This window comes from Ranitomeya variabilis, chromosome 3 (genome assembly GCF_051348905.1).
Source record: "Ranitomeya variabilis isolate aRanVar5 chromosome 3, aRanVar5.hap1, whole genome shotgun sequence".
Classification (NCBI taxonomy): domain Eukaryota; kingdom Metazoa; phylum Chordata; class Amphibia; order Anura; family Dendrobatidae; genus Ranitomeya; species Ranitomeya variabilis.
In genome coordinates, this window is record NC_135234.1 from 167,396,064 (window position 1) to 167,415,110 (window position 19,047).

Sequence of the window (19,047 nt, forward strand, 5' to 3'; positions counted from 1 at the left end):
ACCTTTCTGAGCTCCAAAACCAGAGGCTTCTACTGCACTTACAAGAAAGTGATCTGTTGAAGGTAAGAGTAGGGGGGCTGTACTTTACCCTAAGCACACAAACACTAACAAAGTCTTAGCACACACAGTGTATAGTGCACAAGCCTGATTGTAATCTTTATTTTTTACTTTTCATTTTAGTTTACTCACATCTAAGATTACAATAGCACAGTCTACATCAAGGGGATTGACTGTCCAAGAAATTGAGGCGATTATTTTCAATAGTGATGAAGACAGTGACATTTCTTTGTCGGATGAAGAGTATATTCCACCAGCTAATGTATCAACTTCATCGTCCAGCGATTCCTCAGATGATGAAGAAGTAATGGATCCAGCAGAATGTGCAAGTAGAACATCTAAAACAAATGTTTTTTGGAACAGTACTGCTGTGGCTCATGCACGCACCCCATGACATAACATTATTAGAGTTCCTCAAGGAGCTGTCGGAATTTCCCAATTCATGTCCAAAAAAGATGTTTTCAGTAAATTTGTTTCAGATGATATTGCAGATGAGGTAGTTTTGTGTACGAATGTGGAAGGTAAACGTATTGCTTCGGAAAAAAAAAAAACTTGGAAAAATTTAACTAAAGAGGAACTATATGCCTATATTGGCCTTACTCTTCTGGCAGGGTCGACTAAATCATATGATGTGCCAATCAGAGAGTTATTTCTGAACCCATTTGCAGATCCACATTACAAAGCCACTATGTCCATAGATAGATTTGAGGCTATTCGGAGATGCATTCGTTTTGATGAAAAGAGAACTCGGCCTGTGAGGTTGGCAACCGATAAATTAGCGCCTATTAGCTATATATGGAATCTTTTTATCAAGAACTGTTACAAACTTTACAATTCTAGCGAATATGTGACAGTGGACGAACAACTTCTTGCCTTTAGGGGACGTTGCAAATTTATCCAATATATGCCCAGTAAGCCAGCTAAATACGGCATAAAAATTTTCTGGATGTGCGATTCAGCAACTTATTATGGGATGAATGGCATGATTTACTGTGGAAAAGAAGCTGACGCTCCAGTCCAGAAAGATCTATGTTCCAACATAGTGAAAATACTAGCTTTACCAATTTTCCATTCTGGAAAAAATATCACTATGGATAATTATTTTACTAATTTAGAACTGGCCAATATTTTGCTTCAGAAACAACTAACACTTGTTGGTACAATGAGACCAAACCGCCGCGAAATTCCACCAATAATGAAGCACAATGCACAGCGACCAATCTACGAGAGTGTATTCGGTTTCTGCAATGAGGCAACAATGGTGTCCTATAAAGCCAAGAAAGAAAAATCTGTAATATTACTGAGCACAATGCATCACGATGAAAGTATTAACACCAATGACAGGAAACAAAAACCTGAAATTATACTTCATTATAATAAGACAAAAGGAGGTGTCGACAAGATGGACGAAATGATTACTGAATATTCGTGTAAAAGGCAGACTAAACGTTGGCCTGTTGCCCTTTTTTCCAATATCCTTGATGTGTCATCCCTCAATAGCTATATTGTTTATTGTCAAACTAATCCAGAATTCCATGCCAACAGGAAGGACAATAGATGTATAATTTTGACAGAACTTTGTTATGAACTTTTGATGCCTACTATGCTAGAGAGAAGCAGCACAAAATGCTTATCAAGGCAAATTACAGAGGCAATGATCTGATGTGGAATATGCTTTCAGGAACAGCCAGAGCAAAGAGAAAAAAAAAGAAAGCGCTGCTATATTTGTCCAGCAAAGAAAGAAAGAAAATCGGAGCGTTTCTGTTCTACTTGCGGACAAAATGTATGCAGGGAACATTCTGAAGAAAAAATAATATGCAAGAATTGTCGGGGAATATGTAAAGTGGAAAATAAATATTCCTGCACCAAGTTTGCTACAGACTTTATGTAAAAACTTTTTATAAGAAAAAATGTATCCATCATAAAAAATTATACTGAGTGAATATATTGGGCGTGCCCGTTTAGTTACATTTTTGTTGTTTTATGTACATAATTTTTTTTTGGAATTATACACATCTTAGGCTATGTTCCAAGAAGCGCTGGGGTTCACCAGAATGGGATCCATAATGGATCTGACCTCCTGGTAACTCCAGCTAAGGCTGATGGAATGCCGGGATTCCACCAGCCTTAGCTGAGGTCACCAGGAGGTCAGATCCATTACGGATCCCCTCCTGGTGGACCCCAGCGCTAGTGGGAATGCATCCTTACTTTGCAAATTTAAAATAATCTTTGAAAAGTATTTTTATTTGAGTTATTCCATGTTATTTGCACACAGGCCTAAAAGGCCCCAGGTACGTGAATATGGGGTAGTCATAAAAAAAGCGTTGCTATACGAAATGCCTATAACATAAAAATATACGAACTGGAAATTACTAACAACTATATAGCTGAGGAATACCTAGAGTTTCAAAATTGTAACTAAAGTAGTTTTACAGAAAATAATAAAAAAGTAACCTGACAGGCCTGCGAGGCCCCAGGTACGCGTTCTACCAGCCTTAGCCGGGGTCACCAGGAGGTCAGATCCATTACGAAATCCCATCCAGGCGGACCCCAGAGCTAGTGGGAATGCATGCTTACTTTCAAATAACTTTGAAAAAAAAATTTTTTTGAGTTATTCCATGTTATTTGAAAACAGGCCTCAAAGGCCCCAGGTACGTAATAGTGTAGATTTCTATGGTCACGCATTCTAGGGTTAATTGTATTATTCTTACATTTGAATAAATAAAGTATATATGGATTCTAGACTCCCGATTCTTTAGAATCGGGCTGCCATCTAGTTAATAATAATGACATAATTTTCAATCAGCAAATTGAGAAATTAAAATCTCGTTTCCTTAAAAGAGGATATGCTCCATCTTTTTTAAATGAAGCACAAGAATGCGTAATAAAATTGTCACAATTTGGTCTTTTAAATAAAAATAAAAATAGAATCCAAAATAATAAAGTTAAAAATCAAAATAGAGGATTCACTTTTTGTTTCAAGCATAGTCCTATTGATAGAATTATACATACTGCCATTAGAAAGAAATGGCATGTTTTAGAGTCTGACAAAGACCTTAACAAAATTTGTGCATTAAAACCTCAATTTCATATAAAAGGACACATAACCTTATTGACTTGCTAGTGCAGAATCGGCTTTTGTCACCTCAAGAAAATTGGATTACTGAGAATTCCCCAAAGGGTAATTTTAAATTCGGCAATTGTAATTTTTGTCATTTACATGTAACCAAATACCCTCTGCAAATTGGTCCCATCCAGCATCAGGTACGCGATTTCATCAAGTGCAAAACTAAATTTGTGTTGTATATTTTATTTTGTCCCTGTTAGTTCTTTTATATTAGTAAAACAATAAGGCCTTTATTTATCAGATTTCGTGAACAATTTCAATCCATTATAACAGGAAAGGGATTTCTGAAGCTAATAAACCACATGCAAGAAAAGCACAATTCCAATCCTCAATTATTACAACTTGCAGGTCTCGAAAAGGTTAAATATCCTCCGTAGAGTGGTGATCACAATGAAGTATTGATGCGACATGAAGCAAAATGGATTATCAGGTCCAAAGCACAAGGTAATTACCAAAAAATGTGTCCTGAGAGTTTAATGCAATGGCACTTCAAAGCAATTATCACAACAAAATGTCCAACTGTGATTAGACAGTGGACATAACCAAAGAGAACCATAAGATTCAATATAAAGATGAACTTTTATTAATGATCATTAAAACACAGTACAGAACAAATTTACTCAGAAATACCCAGTAGGGGGCACCCAGATATGAACACAGACCAAAATTCAGGGATAAATTACTTGCTCGAATGAGGATTAGCATAGATAAGATGAATAAATACTTATATGCAAGCACAATGAGGCATTTACTTATAAATGGGAAGGGACCCACCCAGTAAAGATAGTATGTGAATATAAAAGGGAAGGTCTAAACATAGCTCAAAGGAATCAAGAGACCCTAGATCTTAATCACAATGGTGGCCCAGCATAGAAAGTAGAGCCAAATATGCACCACAAAATAAAAGTATATACCTGAATTTAGATGGTAATGTCTATGGTCCGGTGATTTTCCCCTTGGTTACGGTTATTGTTACAGTGGATGTTGAGTCCTTATGTACCTCCATCCGCCATGAGGACAGCATGGAGGCAGTACGTCTGTTCCTCAGTTCCAGTTCTCTGAGAGCTATTTTTCTGAACCTATTCTCATTCTTCTGGAATTTTTACTAACCCATAATGCCTTCATCTACAAAGGTCAGACATGTTTGCAAATTCAAGGCACTGCAATGGGTGCCTCCTGTGCCTCATCTTATGCCAACTTATTTTTGGGTTCATGGGAGACGGACGTCTTTCATAATAACCTCATAATAACCTCATCTGGTAGATGGACTACATCCACAACTGGATGAGGTACATTGATGACGTCCTCTTCCTTTGGGAAGGCACCCACTTTCTGAGTAAGTTTGTTCTGTACTTGTGTTTTAATGATCATTAATAAAAGTTCATCTTTGTATTGAATCTTACATTTCTCTTCGGTTATGTCCACTGTCTAATCACAGTTGGACATTTAGTTGTGACCAAAGCATAAGGTCCAATAGAACTTAATGATAGATTGGATTTATCTGTATTTCTTTAAGCAACTAGATCTTGTATTGTAATCAGCTATTGTACGTAATTACGGTTTTAATAATTTGTTTTCATTTTGCTTTACTAATGTTTTTTAAAAGTAATTTTGTCATTAACCTATAAAAGGAAATGACATCACGTAATTACACACCTGGACCCATTGAAGCGTCAAGCACGCGAATCGGCCGTCATCTGTCTGTGTTCCCCCCATTCCTCCACACACCTGCCCAACCCCCTGATCTCCTTATTTAAACCTTGGATGGTACAATAAAGGATTCTGGTCATACAGAAATCTGGTGATTGCTGCATCATTTTCTTCTTTTTTTTTAATTTATATTCTGCCTACCTCATAAAACAGTCCATTATTTCTACTCATTGGTTATTCAATATTTATTCTACAGTTCCATTGTATTTATAGTAATAGCATTATCAATTTGTTCTATGGGTCTGGTGCAATATTAGTATTATGGACATCTTTCACTTTTATTTTTTTCATTAATGAGATTACTCTTTTTAATCACTGCATATTTCTGATTGTTTACATTACTCTATTATGTCTTTTAATTATTTGAACGCATTGCGATGCCTATTAGAAAGGGGCCGCTTATTATCAACAACTTTATGTTATAGCCTTTTAAGCCATATTGATATAGCTAACCTATTCTAATGCAAATACTTTCATCACTTTATTAATTATCTATTATTTCTCATGTAAATGTTCTTCTCAATTTTTTTCTTTTTTAATTTTATCATCTTTTTGTTATAGCCATTGTTCAAATAAAGATATTTTTTATCAATATTTTGAATTAATTTTTGTTTATTTATTAATATTTTTCCTAAAGTAGATTTTAAACAAAAAAAAGGCTGTCACTTGACAGATGTATTAGACGTTTTGTGTCCAGAGTCTTAAGGTAAAAAATATCAAAGACTGTTCACAGTTAGTACAAATGAAAGAACACAGGTACGTTTTTTCATTTTGCCTACACTCTAAGGCTATGTTCACACACAGCGTTTTATCTACTCTGCTTAACTATTGAAGTTATTTTACAATTCAAGTAAAATAGATGTGATTTCATGAAAACTCATGTCCATTGTGCATCTGAAGACACGTTTGAACTGTGCATTTTTATTGCATTTTCTTATCTTTAAGCTTCAATGGAGAGCCTGAAAAAATCAAAAGAATCAAAAATTTTCTGTATTAAAAAAACATATTAAACATTTCTGCTCCAAATCCGCACCAAAACTACATAAAAAAGGTGAATAAGCAAGAAAAATGTTATAATAAGAGAAGATTGTTTTTTCCTTATATTGATGCAGACTCCTGCTGACAAAAAAGCAGCAGAAGAAAAACGAGTCAAAGAGGTTGCATGTGAACGTGACTTTACTTTACCTTTTATCTGTTTTTAGGCTAACGTAGTAGGTTTGTAGAATATACAAAATGTGTTTTAATTTTCTACTGAAATACTGGACAATGTGACCTTTAGGCCAACCACATGGTCTTACAGCTTCCAGTATTTTTTTAAACTTAGCCCCCATGTGAAACTAGCAGAAAAAAACATGTATGCTTTCATATGAAATTGAAGATATTCTGAGGCCCCATACACTTATTATGGCTCTATAAAATTAAAAGAGCTTATGCAGAGCTGTAATAAAACTTTACATTCACATTTAGACTCTAGCTTCAGAGAATGTGTTTACTTCACCTACCTTCATTTCTACTTCAGTGAAGGTTACAATATAATTACACCACTATACGAACAGACTCCTAGTTTTTATTCAGCATGACAAATTATTTCAGCATGGCTAATTATTGGAAATATGACTTAATCATCATTTCACTGAATAATCCTAAAATAATTATGTTTTATCCTAGAGATCTCATACTAGATGTTCTGTGCATCCATTTCTATCTTAATAAATATCATTAAACGCTTTGTAAACTATGGGTTAAAATGTGCATAACTTTACATGAATCCAGTTCAGTGCAGTGTAAAATATGAAGCCGAGCAAATCCCGCAAGGCCAGTTTATTTTCCTAGACTAAATAACCTTAGTGCAAATTTTACCTCCAGTGAAATCCCCACATGCCTGAAATAAAAATGAAACAATTTTCACTTCATAGAAAATAATGAATAATGGGACGCAATGGACAGACTAATCCAAGGCTTATAGTCTCCTGCTGCCTTGTATAGTCTCAAGTTATGGGAATCAAAAACATCTGCATTTTTTATAGTGCCATGTGTATGGATAGTTCACATAGCAAGGTTTTTTTCTGAAGACACCTACAGGACAAGTTATATTAGCTAATCAATTAGTTAATTGTTGTGGATGGAGAAGACAAAGCGCAATTAAAGATAGTGTACGCATATTAGAAAAAAGCAGGTATTTTAGCGAGTGGATGCCTGAATATAAATCAATGGAAACAGTTTATGAAAGATTGGCTGGATAAATGAAGGCCCATGGTCTTACTGAAAGGGCTGCAAGTTGGCTTAAATTGTCTGAGAAAGTATAAAGGGGTGGTTTCTATGAGATTTTTGACCACAAACAGTATCAATACAAGTGTTATTGGACAAAAGATAAGACTCATGACACAGACAAGTTGAACCCAAAAGAATAACTGCTGAGCTGACAACTTTAGATTCCAGACTCATTCAGAGGCAGTTTAAGCGTGGGCACGAGTAAAGAGAGATCTACGCTTAGGCAGACTCACTGATATTTTGCAAGGAAAATGTGAAGACATTACTACTTGCAGCAAAATAGTGTGGCAGAACATGGGTTATTAGTCCGGCAACCCAAATTATATAAGACTTTAAAAAAAGCCTTTGTGACTGTGATACTGTCTGATCTGTGTGAAACCTGTATATAAGACTATGCCAGCTGTGAATTTGTTGGTACTCTGCAGGGGAATTAAACAAGAAGGCTGAGGCCAATCAAAAGCTGTGAATTCTTTAAGGATCCAGGGATTTCAAAGGAGAGAAAGAGGCAGAGGCATCAACCAAAATATCCGGATGGGTCCCCTGATTTTCTGAAGGTTTTAATTGTGAGCAAATTGGTCATTTTGAAAAGGACTGTTCTCAAGTCATTGACACACCTATGCAGCCCGAAGCCTACATAAGCGCATAAGATGTTGGCAACCCAAATGTCTGAAACTACCCTTATCTTCCAGATTATTAAGTGGACACATGGAAAGCCAAATCACTAAAACACTCGTCATTGATTCCAGCATAAATTATATCAGATAAGGTTGAAGTGAGGGTGGAGGACTTACATACACACAGAAAAAAATACAAAACCACTCAGAGTCAGGCTACCTGACATGCAAAAGATTATGGTGAGATTTTTGGGATCTCAAAATTGTCTTGTCAATCTACTTGGGTCAGATATTTGGGATGCTATACAAGCTGTTACTGAATACAGGTCCTTCTCAAAAAATTAGCATATAGTGTTAAATTTCATTATTTACCATAATGTAATGATTACAATTAAACTTTCATATATTATAGATTCATTATCCACCAACTGAAATTTGTCAGGTCTTTTATTGTTTTAATACTGATGATTTTGGCCTACAACTCCTGATAACCCAAAAAACCTGTCTCAATAAATTAGCATATCAAGAAAAGGTTCTCTAAACGACCTATTACCCTAATCTTCTGAATCAACTAATTAACTCTAAACACATGCAAAAGATACCTGAGGCTTTTAAAAACTACCTGCCTGGTTCATTACTCAAAACCCCCATCATGGGTAAGACTAGCGACCTGACAGATGTCAAGAAGGCCATCATTGACACCCTCAAGCAAGAGGGTAAGACCCAGAAAGAAATTTCTCAACAAATAGGCTGTTCCCAGAGTGCTGTATCAAGGCACCTCAATGGTAAGTCTGTTGGAAGGAAACAATGTGGCAGAAAACGCTGTACAACGAGAAGAGGTGACCGGACCCTGAGGAAGATTGTGGAGAAGGACCGATTCCAGACCTTGGGGAACCTGAGGAAGCAGTGGACTGAGTCTGGTGTGGAAACATCCAGAGCCACCGTGCACAGGCGTGTGCAGGAAATGGGCTACAGGTGCCGCATTCCCCAGGTAAAGCCACTTTTGAACCATAAACAGCGGCAGAAGCGCCTGACCTGGGCTACAGAGAAGCAGCACTGGACTGTTGCTAAGTGGTCCCAAGTACTTTTTTCTGATGAAAGCAAATTTTGCATGTCATTCGGAAATCAAGGTGCCAGAGTCTGGAGGAAGACTGGGGAGAAGGAAATGCCAAAATGCCTGAAGTCCAGTGTCAAGTACCCACAGTCAGTGTGTTTCATTAAGGGCAGGGTCAATGCAGCTAGCTATCAGGAGATTTTGGAGCACTTCATGCTTCCATCGGCTGAAATGCTTTATGGAGATGAAGATTTCATTTTTCAGCACGACCTGGCACCTGCTCACAGTGCCAAAACCACTGGTAAATGGTTTACTGACCATGGTATTACTGTGCTCAATTGGCCTGCCAACTCTCCTGACCTGAACCCCATAGAGAATCTGTGGGATATTGTGAAGAGAAAGTTGAGAGACGCAAGACCCAACACTCTGGATGAGCTTAAGGCCGCTATTGAAGCATCCTGGGCCTCCATAACATCTCAGCAGTGTCACAGGCTGATTGCCTCCATGCCACGCCGCATTGAAGCAGTCATTTCTGCCAAAGGATTCCCGACCAAGTATTGAGTGCATAACTGAACATTATTATTTGATGGTTTTTTTGTTTGTTATTAAAAAACACTTTTATTTGATTGGACGGGTGAAAAATGCTAATTTATTGAGACAGGTTTTTTGGGTTATCAGGAGTTGTAGGCCAAAATCATCAGTATTAAAACAATAAAAGACCTGACAAATTTCAGTTGGTGGATAATGAATCTATAATATATGAAAGTTTAATTGTAATCATTACATTATGGTAAATAATGAAATTTAACACTATATGCTAATTTTTTGAGAAGGACCTGTATACTCAAAATGGGGTACAAGTGACCAATGCCCTAATTGACAAAGAGCTTGCAGTTCTGACTGCAGGATTAATTCTTTCCGAACCATATCCAAAAAACAACCTTTGCTGGACATAGCACTCACGCAGATCATACGTATGCTGTGGGCATCTAGTAAGATAGGCATTGGGCGTATTTCAATTCCACCTGTTAAAGTGCAGGATAAACCCAACACCACACTCCGATGCCTGTATCAGTATCCTCTTAGCACTGGGCAGTCAGAAGCCATATCACTGCAAATTGGAGAGCTCCCAAAGACAAGGGCGATCGGAAAGTGTGTGTCCCTTTACAACACCTCTTTGTTTCTAGGAAAGAAAAAGAATGGTAAAGGACAGCCAAATAACTATAGGTTAATTCATGATTTGAGAGCTGTTAATAAAGTCATAGTACTTGTAACTCCTGTTGTTCCTAATCCACATACACTCCTCTCACAAATTTTTCCAACTAATTCTGGTCTGCCATAAGACCAGTGGCCACGTCCAGGGAGTGCTTACACAATCCCACAGGGAGAATCAGAGGCTCAGTGCTTTCAACTTATCATACCTAGACCCTGTTATTCAAGGGGCACATTATGTGTCCGTACTGGTGAAACTGCACTAACATTGTATTTGACCACGCATTTACCATTGTCCCACATGCAGTCCAACATCTTTCAGCTGGCAGACTCATCTGCACACATTACCCTCTAAAGATGCACAGTTTTGAACCCAGCCACTCTCTCTTGTATGGGTTCAGAAGAGAGGAAAGAATCAGAACTACACAAAGCACTTGATTGCCTTGAATTGATGAACAATGAATCACATGGTTGTGAAAATTTAACCAGTGTTCCTTTTGCTAACCCACCTTTTTAGTTTCTCTTAAGCGGCAGCTGATTTTATGAAGATGGTCAATACAGAATTGGCTATGCGGTTATCACACACCATGAGGTAATTGTGTAAAAACCACTCACTCCAGGATGCTCAGTACAAGAGGTTAAGCTGATGATAGACATGGGCAAACTCGAACAGTAAAGTTCGGTGTCTGTACCGAACACCTATTGCTTAGGTATGGACTCCGAACATGGACTTCTCCATGAAGTCTATTTTATTGTTCAAGTTCAGCACCTCAAACATCAGGTATTTCCCATGCTGTCATCTGCATGACAGTACAAGAAACACCGGCGGCTCTGATTGGTAAGATTTTTACAGCTGTTCACAGACTTGCGGTTCCATAAGTCCATAAGCCATAAGCCAGTAGCTGTGACTGTGGGTCACAGACGTCGGCTAATGAGAGAGTACTACTCCCATCAAGGATAATAGAAAAAATTGAAGTCCGGCTTAACACAACTGGATTTTCCTTTTCTTTTCTTTTTAAAAAAAAAAATAGTGCATACAAAAGAAAAATTTACATGGTTGACATGACCCAGGCGAAGCATTTCGACTGCATTAAGCAGTCTTACTCATGAGTAAGAGTGCTTAATGCAGTCAAAACGCGTCGACTGGGTCATGTCGACAATGTAAATTTTGACGACCAAAATCCAAAAGGGTTCAAACCCCTCCTGATGGCATTGCTATTGAGCTCAAGATACTCCTGCACCATTCCTCTCCAGTCATTCACTGGGTGTCAGACTTGAACTTTGTTCTGCTGGAGCATGGGATGGTCTAAAAAATATGTGAAACTACTCACAGACATTGCTTCTACCACTTACACTGTTGCTGCTGCTGTTATTGCATTGATGACTCGACGTTCCCAGGGTTGGAAGTCTAGAACTGCGATGCACATGTATTTCTCACTGCTGTTTTGGGGAAAGCCACTCTTAAGATTGTCTACATACGTATTTCTATACTCCAGCATGCGCACATCCCTTTCCGGGGGGCATCTGGCAAAATGTACTCTTTTCCTGTGGATCTAACAGAGAGAAAAAAAAAGCACAAAAATTGAGCTTAACTTGAGTTGGTACACATGCAGAGGTTAAACGCATGTTCACATTGGCCACAAAACATTAAAACCTACAAGAGAAAAAAAGTAAGAAAAAAACCCCTGATGTAACTAAGTAAAAAAGCAAAAGTGCATTAAAATAACAGAGTTTTTAGTAATACTGTTTTTTGATAAAAAAAATAGCACAAAAGCCATCTCACCTCGTCACGGTAACTCTGATGGGGACAGTCCTACACTGTCTAATATTAAAACCTTACCATGTGTCAATGTTGAAACCAAAAAATAAAACAAATATCAAAGTATACCAAGGCTGAGAAAGGCAATCGCCCTGCTCCCTACGTAAATGCATATATACAGCAAAAAGTATCAGAACGTGTAGTACTCCCAGAACACCACCAGAACCAAAGAGCATGGAATACGAAATACACCAAAAAGGTAAAATCAAAAGTTTATTTATTAATACAAATGCAGATAAAAGTACAAATGCAAAAGATAAGAACAAAAGCAGCCAAATAAAAGGCTGCTGGAAAATAAATGAATAGAGGGAACCTGCTAGTAGCAGCCAGGAGGAATAACCAGTGTTGCAAGTAAACACAATAAGGGTGAGTGAAACCAAACCGTAGTCATAATCAAACGGGGGTATATGGGGGTAGTAAATCCCTAATGGATATGGATATTCAGGATATATATCCCCTAGGGGCTACCGAAAGGCAGGTCCCTAAACCCTTACATGTCTCGAGAAAAGGCTGGACTCACCCATAGTAGTGAATGTAAGTAGGATCCTCCTGCCGCAACCCCTTAAGGACTGGGCCCAACCAGTGAAACACCAGACTGTGGAAGCCTTATATATAATCTCTAGCTCAGAAACAGGGAGGCCACACCCTGGTTTGCACAGAATGCAACAATACAGAGAAAAAAAAACACAAAAATTGAGCTTAACTTGAGTTGGTGTCAGGACTCTGAACATTTTTTACCTTTTGTGCATTACTGCCCTTTTCCAAGATGGCGTCTTTGGTCTCATGTACGCTGTGTCTTCCTGCTATAAAACTCCACCCCAGCCTTCAGTCTGTGCTAGAGTATTCTGCCTTGCATCCAGCTCCTGACCTCTGATTACTCCCTGGCTATACACCTGCTCCTGTGAACCTGTGTGGTGATCCTGCTACTCTGCTCTGAGTTCCTGCTGCATACACAAGTTTCCAGTAATCCTCCTTCATCTGCTGCTCGTGTTTACTTCATCTGCATTTGCTGGACATGTAAGCTGCTGCTGCTTTGCAATAACCTGAGACTATTAACCAGGCCTCCCTGGTTGAGCTAAGATATGATTTGAACTGCCTTATAAGCATATCTATCTGTGTTTGGACTAAGACAAGGATTTATTCGTGTCAAGTTTCCTCAAGAATAACTATGCTTCATAGACTTTCTGCTTAATTGCATTTTCCTCTGAAGTTTCCTATAGACTGCTAAGCTGTGTTTATTATTTGCACCAAGTGTTGTGGACTTGAGTTTCTCTCTGCACCTGTTTGAATCACCGTGTGATAATATAGACTTTACCACTTATAAAACTGTGTCCTGTAGTTGTCTTGTTCCACGCAAAGAGTCTCCTGAGTTATCCCCTATAATTATTACAGGATACTCTAGCCTAAAAAAAAAAAAAGGAGACTGCTGAAACAATGACTGCAGAAAGCAGATTAGAGCAGGTGTTTTCCATAATTAGATCACTGCAGAAAGATGTGGAAGGTCTGCAAAAGAAATTTGGAAGCTTTGAACACAATCAACAGGTGTTTGGACAAACTTTGCAGGACTTGAGCAACCGCATGGCAGCCCAGGAAAACAAACTTGCTGGCATAGAGTCCCAGTGTGGACGGGCTTTTCAGGACATAAGCAGGCAAATAGCTGCACAAGTGACTTTACCCTCTGGGCAACCGCCTCCAGCTAGCCCACCTAAGTTGCCCCCATTCAGATTTAATGGTGATCGTGACAAATTTCGTGGCTTTGTGAATCAATGTATGCTATATTTTGATGTGCATGCTGACCGTTTTCCTACTGATAGATCCAAAGTATTGTGTGTAATAATGCTACTGACCTCACGAGCGTTCGCCTGGGCGAATCCGATGATTGAGTCTCGTGACCCACGGTTAAATGACTTGGATGATTTCTTGGCCGCTATGGCATTAATGTTTGATGACCCTAATTGCCGTACAACTGCTGAATCTGCTTTGTTGTCTTTACGCCAGGCTAAACGTTCTGTTATTGAGTATGCTACTGAATTCAGGAGATTGGCGGTAGATACCAATTGGGACAGTTATGCACAATTGCCTATTCTTAAAAGGGGTCTGTCTAGTATTGTAAAAGATGAACTAGCTCGCTCTGAGTCACCACAAGAGCTAGAGACATTTATGCAGCATTGTGTGCGCATAGACATTCGCCTTACTTAGCGTAGGAAGGAGAAATTTGCTGCATATAACCGTGTTTCTAACTTTTCCCTTCCTTCCAAAGAGCCTGCAGGTAAAACCTCTCGGGAGGTGGAGGAGGTGCCCATGCAAATTGATTCCGTTCAGAGGCGTGAGATCAATGTGCACCGGGAGCATCGCCTTCGTGAAAGTCTATGTTTCTACTGCGGCCAGTCTGACCACTTCTTGATCAATTGTCCTAAGTGTCCTAGACGGCCTAACAAGGTGCTAGCAGCAATAGGGGAGTATGACAACTGTGATGATGAATCTGACATCTCTGAATGTAGCCTGCCTTTAAACGCTGTATTCCATTCACTTTCTATGACTTCACCCCCCAAGGAGCTGAAGGAAAAGAACTCTCACTGTTCTCTCCCTATTAAGATCCTGTGTTCAGGACAGTGGATTTCCAGTTCAGCTATGATTGACTCTGGTGCAGATGGCAATTTCATGGATATCGCATTTGCCAAGGAACATGGTATTAAAATTCAGCAAATAGCCTCTCCAATTACCATGAAAACAGTGGAGGGGTCACCTTTAATCTCTGGGCCTGTGGATCAGGAGACCGTACCCCTTGAAATTTTGTTGGAGCCTAATCATCAGGAGCAACTTTCTTTCTTGCTAATTTCTTCTCCCCATTTTCCTGTGATTTTAGGCATTCCTTGGTTGCGTTCTCAGAACCCAATTATCAGCTGAGGGACCAAGGAGATTATCTTCCCAACAAGGAGCAACTCAGCGTTAACAGAAGCTGTCCCTGAGTCCACGGCTACGGAACCACATGTACAGGTATTTTCTTTACCTCCAGCTTATAAAGAGTTCTCTGACATCTGTGACAAGAAGAATGCAGATCAGCTTCCTCCACACAGGCATTATGACTGTCCCATTGAGCTGCTTCCCGGGGCAGCCATTCCTTTTGGTAATGTATACCCTTTGGTGGCACCTGAGCTTCAAGCCTTAAAGGAGTATATTGATGAAAATCTGGCCAAAGGCTTCATACATCCTTCTTCCTCACCAGCAGGGGCACCTATCTTTTTTGTAAAGAAGAAGGATGGGACCTTGAGACCCTGTGTTGACTATCGAGAACTCAATAAGGTAACCGTACGAAACCATTACCCTTTGCCTCTGATTCCCGAATTACTGGAAAGAGTCCGCCATGTTAAGGTGTTCTCTAAACTGGATCTTCGTGGGGCTTATAATTTGGTGCGTATTCGTCCAGGGGATGAGTGGAAGACAGCATTCAGATGCCGGTATGGACACTTTGAATCTGGCTTTGTAATGCCCCTGCAACATTTCAACACCTTGCTAATGACATTTTCAGAGATTTGTTGGGCCAGTTTGTAGTGATCTATTTGGACGATATTCTAATCTTTTCTGACTCTCTACAGGAACATGAAGAACATGTCAAAACTGTTTTGAGACGTCTGAAAGAGAACCATCTGTATATTAAGCCAGAGAAATGCGAGTTCCATCGTTCTGAGATACAGTTCTTAGGTTATATCATCTCTCCCCAGGGGCTGAACATGGAATCTGGTAAGATTTAGGCTATCCTTGACTGGCCGGTACCCAAGAGCGTTAAGGAGGTCCAACGTTTTATTGGTTTTGCAAATTTCTACAGACGCTTCATTTGAAATTTTTCTGATATTGTCCTTCCCAGTACTTCCTTGACAAAGAAGGAAAAGCCCTTTAAGTGGTCATCACAGGCTCAAGAAGCTTTTGATCGGCTTAAGATCTGTTTCACATCAGCACCGCTATTGATACACCCAGATCCAACACTTCCTTTCATTGTGGAGGTGGACGCTTCTGATAATGCTTTGGGGGCTATTCTCTCCCAAAGAACTGGAGAGAAGGGTCTGCTACATCCTTGTGCTTTCTTTTCCCATAGACTAACCTCAGCAGAGAAGAATTACGACGTGGGAGACAAGGAATTGCTAGCTATTATTGCGGCTTTCAAAGAATGGAGGCATCATCTGCAAGGAGCTGCACAACAGATCATAGTGCTAACTGACCATCGCAATCTAGAGTTCCTTAGATCCGCTAGATGTCTTTCTCCTCGTCAGGCTCGTTGGAACTTATTTTTAAATCAATTTAACTTTGTTATCTCGTACCGTCCAGGTTCTCATAATGGGAAGGCTGATGCTTTATCCCGAATCCATGCTGCGGATTCCGTACCTGGAGCCTCATCCAAGACCATTCTATCTGATGCCAATATCATTGGAGTTATCCATGATCAGGACTTGTGGAAGGAGTGCAGGGAGGCCTATGAAGGTGATGTATTTCTGTCCAACCCACCTGTGGATATTAATCTTGTCTTTAAGGGTGGCATGTGGTTCAGAGATCGACGTATCTACGTCCCGGAGGTCGTCCGTCTGCAGATCCTCAAGTTGGTACATAACTCCAAGTTGGCTGGTCACAGGGGGGTACAGAAGACACAAGAGTTCCTGAGCCGATTCTTCTGGTGGCCAACTTCCCTGAAGGATACCAAGGACTATGTTCTCTCTTGCGAGGTATGTGCCCGTTACAAGACTCCTCATGTGGCACCTACGGGTCTTCTACAACCATTACCTGTTCCGTCCCGCCCTTGGGGTTCTATATCAATGGACTTTATTGTGGAGCTGCCTACATCGGGGGGCATGAATACAATCATGGTGGTAGTTGATCGCCTGACTAAAGCTGCTCATTTTGTTCCGTGCACCGGCCTCCCCTCAGATAAAGATACAGTGAACTTGGTTATACAGAATGTCTTTCAGTTGAACAGGGTTCCGGATGTGATCATCCCTGACCGTGGAGTACAGTTCACTTCAAGATTCTGGAAGGGGTTTTGCTCTGCACTCAATATTAATGTCTGTCTCTCTTCCGCTTACCATCCCCAGACAAATGGTCAGACTGAGCGTACCAACCAGACGCTGGAACAATATCTAAGATGCTATGCCAGCCATCTCCAGGATGATTGGTTGGAGTTGTTGCCGTTAGCCGAATTTTCATATAATAATTCTCAGAGCGCCTCCACTAAATTGACACCTTTCTTTGCCAATCTGGGTTATCATCCGTGTATTTTACCTAGGTCTCCAATTAATTCTCCGGTTCCAGCAGTGGAGGAAAGGCTGACTGCGATGAGACAAAATCTGGAGGTTCTGAAGGAATCCCTGACCACAGTTCAAGAACGTTATAAAAGATAAGAGGTAGGAGATTCCGTGTGGTTAGCAACTAAGAATCTGAAATTAAACTTTCCTTCACAAAAACTTGGACAGAAATTCATTGGCCCTTTCAAGATCAACGGTATTGTGAGCTCTGTAGCCTGCCGGCTGAACCTGACTAGGACAATGAAGGTACACCCAGTTCTTCATGGATCTTTACTAAAGCCTGTATCTCCTAATACCTTCCAGGGACGTGTTGTGCCACCTCCGCAGCCTGTGGTGATTGATGGGCAAGAACAATTTGTGGTGGAGGAAATTATTGATTCCAGCATTCGCAGGAATCAGCTCCAATATCTGATAAGATGGCAGGAATATCCCCCTGAGGAAGACTCTTGGGAACCTGTGGAAAACATCAATGCCCAACAGAAGATTTCTCGTTTTCATCAGCAATTCCCTGAGAAACCAGGTCCAGGATCGTCCTGAGGCCGCTTCTAAGGAGGGAGTAATGTCAGGACTCTGAACATTTTTTACCTTTTGTGCATTACTGCCCTTTTCCAAGATGGCGTCTTTGGTCTCATGTGCACTGTGTCTTCCTGCTATAAAACTCCACCCCAGCCTTCAGTCTGTGCTAGAGTATTCTGCCTTGCATCCAGCTCCTGACCTCTGATTACTCCCTGGCTATACACCTGCTCTTGTGAACCTGTGTGGTGATCCTGCTACTCTGCTCTGATTTCCTGCTGCATACACAAGTTTCCAGTAATCCTCCTTCATCTGCTGCTCGTGTTTACTTCATCTGCATTTGCTGGACATGTAAGCTGCTGCTGCTTTGCAATAACCTGAGACTATTAACCAGGCCTCCCTACTTGAGCTAAGATATGATTTGAACTGCCTTATAAGCATATCTATCTGTGTTTGGACTAAGACAAGGATTTATTTGTGTCAAGTTTCCTCAAGAATAACTATGCTTCATAGACTTTCTGCTTAACTGCATTTTCCTCTGAAGTTTCCTATAGACTGCTAAGCTGCGTTTATTATTTGCACCAAGTGTTGTGGACTTGAGTTTCTCTCTGCACCTGTTTGAATCACCGTGTGATAATATAGACTTTACCACTTATAAAACTGTGTCCTGTAGTTCTCTTGTTCCACGCAAAGAGTCTCCTGAGTTATCCCCTATAATTATTACAGTTGGTACACATGCAGAGGTTAAACGCATGTTCACATTGGCCACAAAACATTAAAACCTACAAGAGAATAAAAGTAAGAAAAAAACCCTGATGTAACTAAGTAAAAAAGCAAAAGTGCATTTAAATAACACAGAGTTTTTAGCAATACTGTTTTTTGATCAAAAAATAGCACAAAAGCCATCCCACCTCATCACGGTAACTCTGATGGGGACAGTCCTTAACTGTCTAATATTAAAACCTTACCATGTGTCAATGTTGACCTCAGTGTGAATAAGGGCAGACAAAAGGACTGGGCCCAACCAGTGAAACACCAGACTGTGGAAGCCTTATATATAATCTCTAGCTCAGAAATAGGGAGGCCACACCCTGGCTTGCACAGAATGCAACAATACAGAGAAAAAAAACACAAAAATTGAGCTTAACACAACTGGATTTTCCTTTTCTTTTATTTAAAAAAAAAAAAAATAGTGCATACAAAAGAAAAATTTACATGGTTGACTTGACCCAGGCGACGCATTTCGACTGCATTAAGCAGTCTTACTCATGAGTAAGAGTGCTTAATGCAGTCAAAACGCGTCGACTGGGTCATGTCGACAATGTAAATTTTGACGACCAAAATCCAAAAGGGTTCAAACCCCTCCTGATGGCATTGCT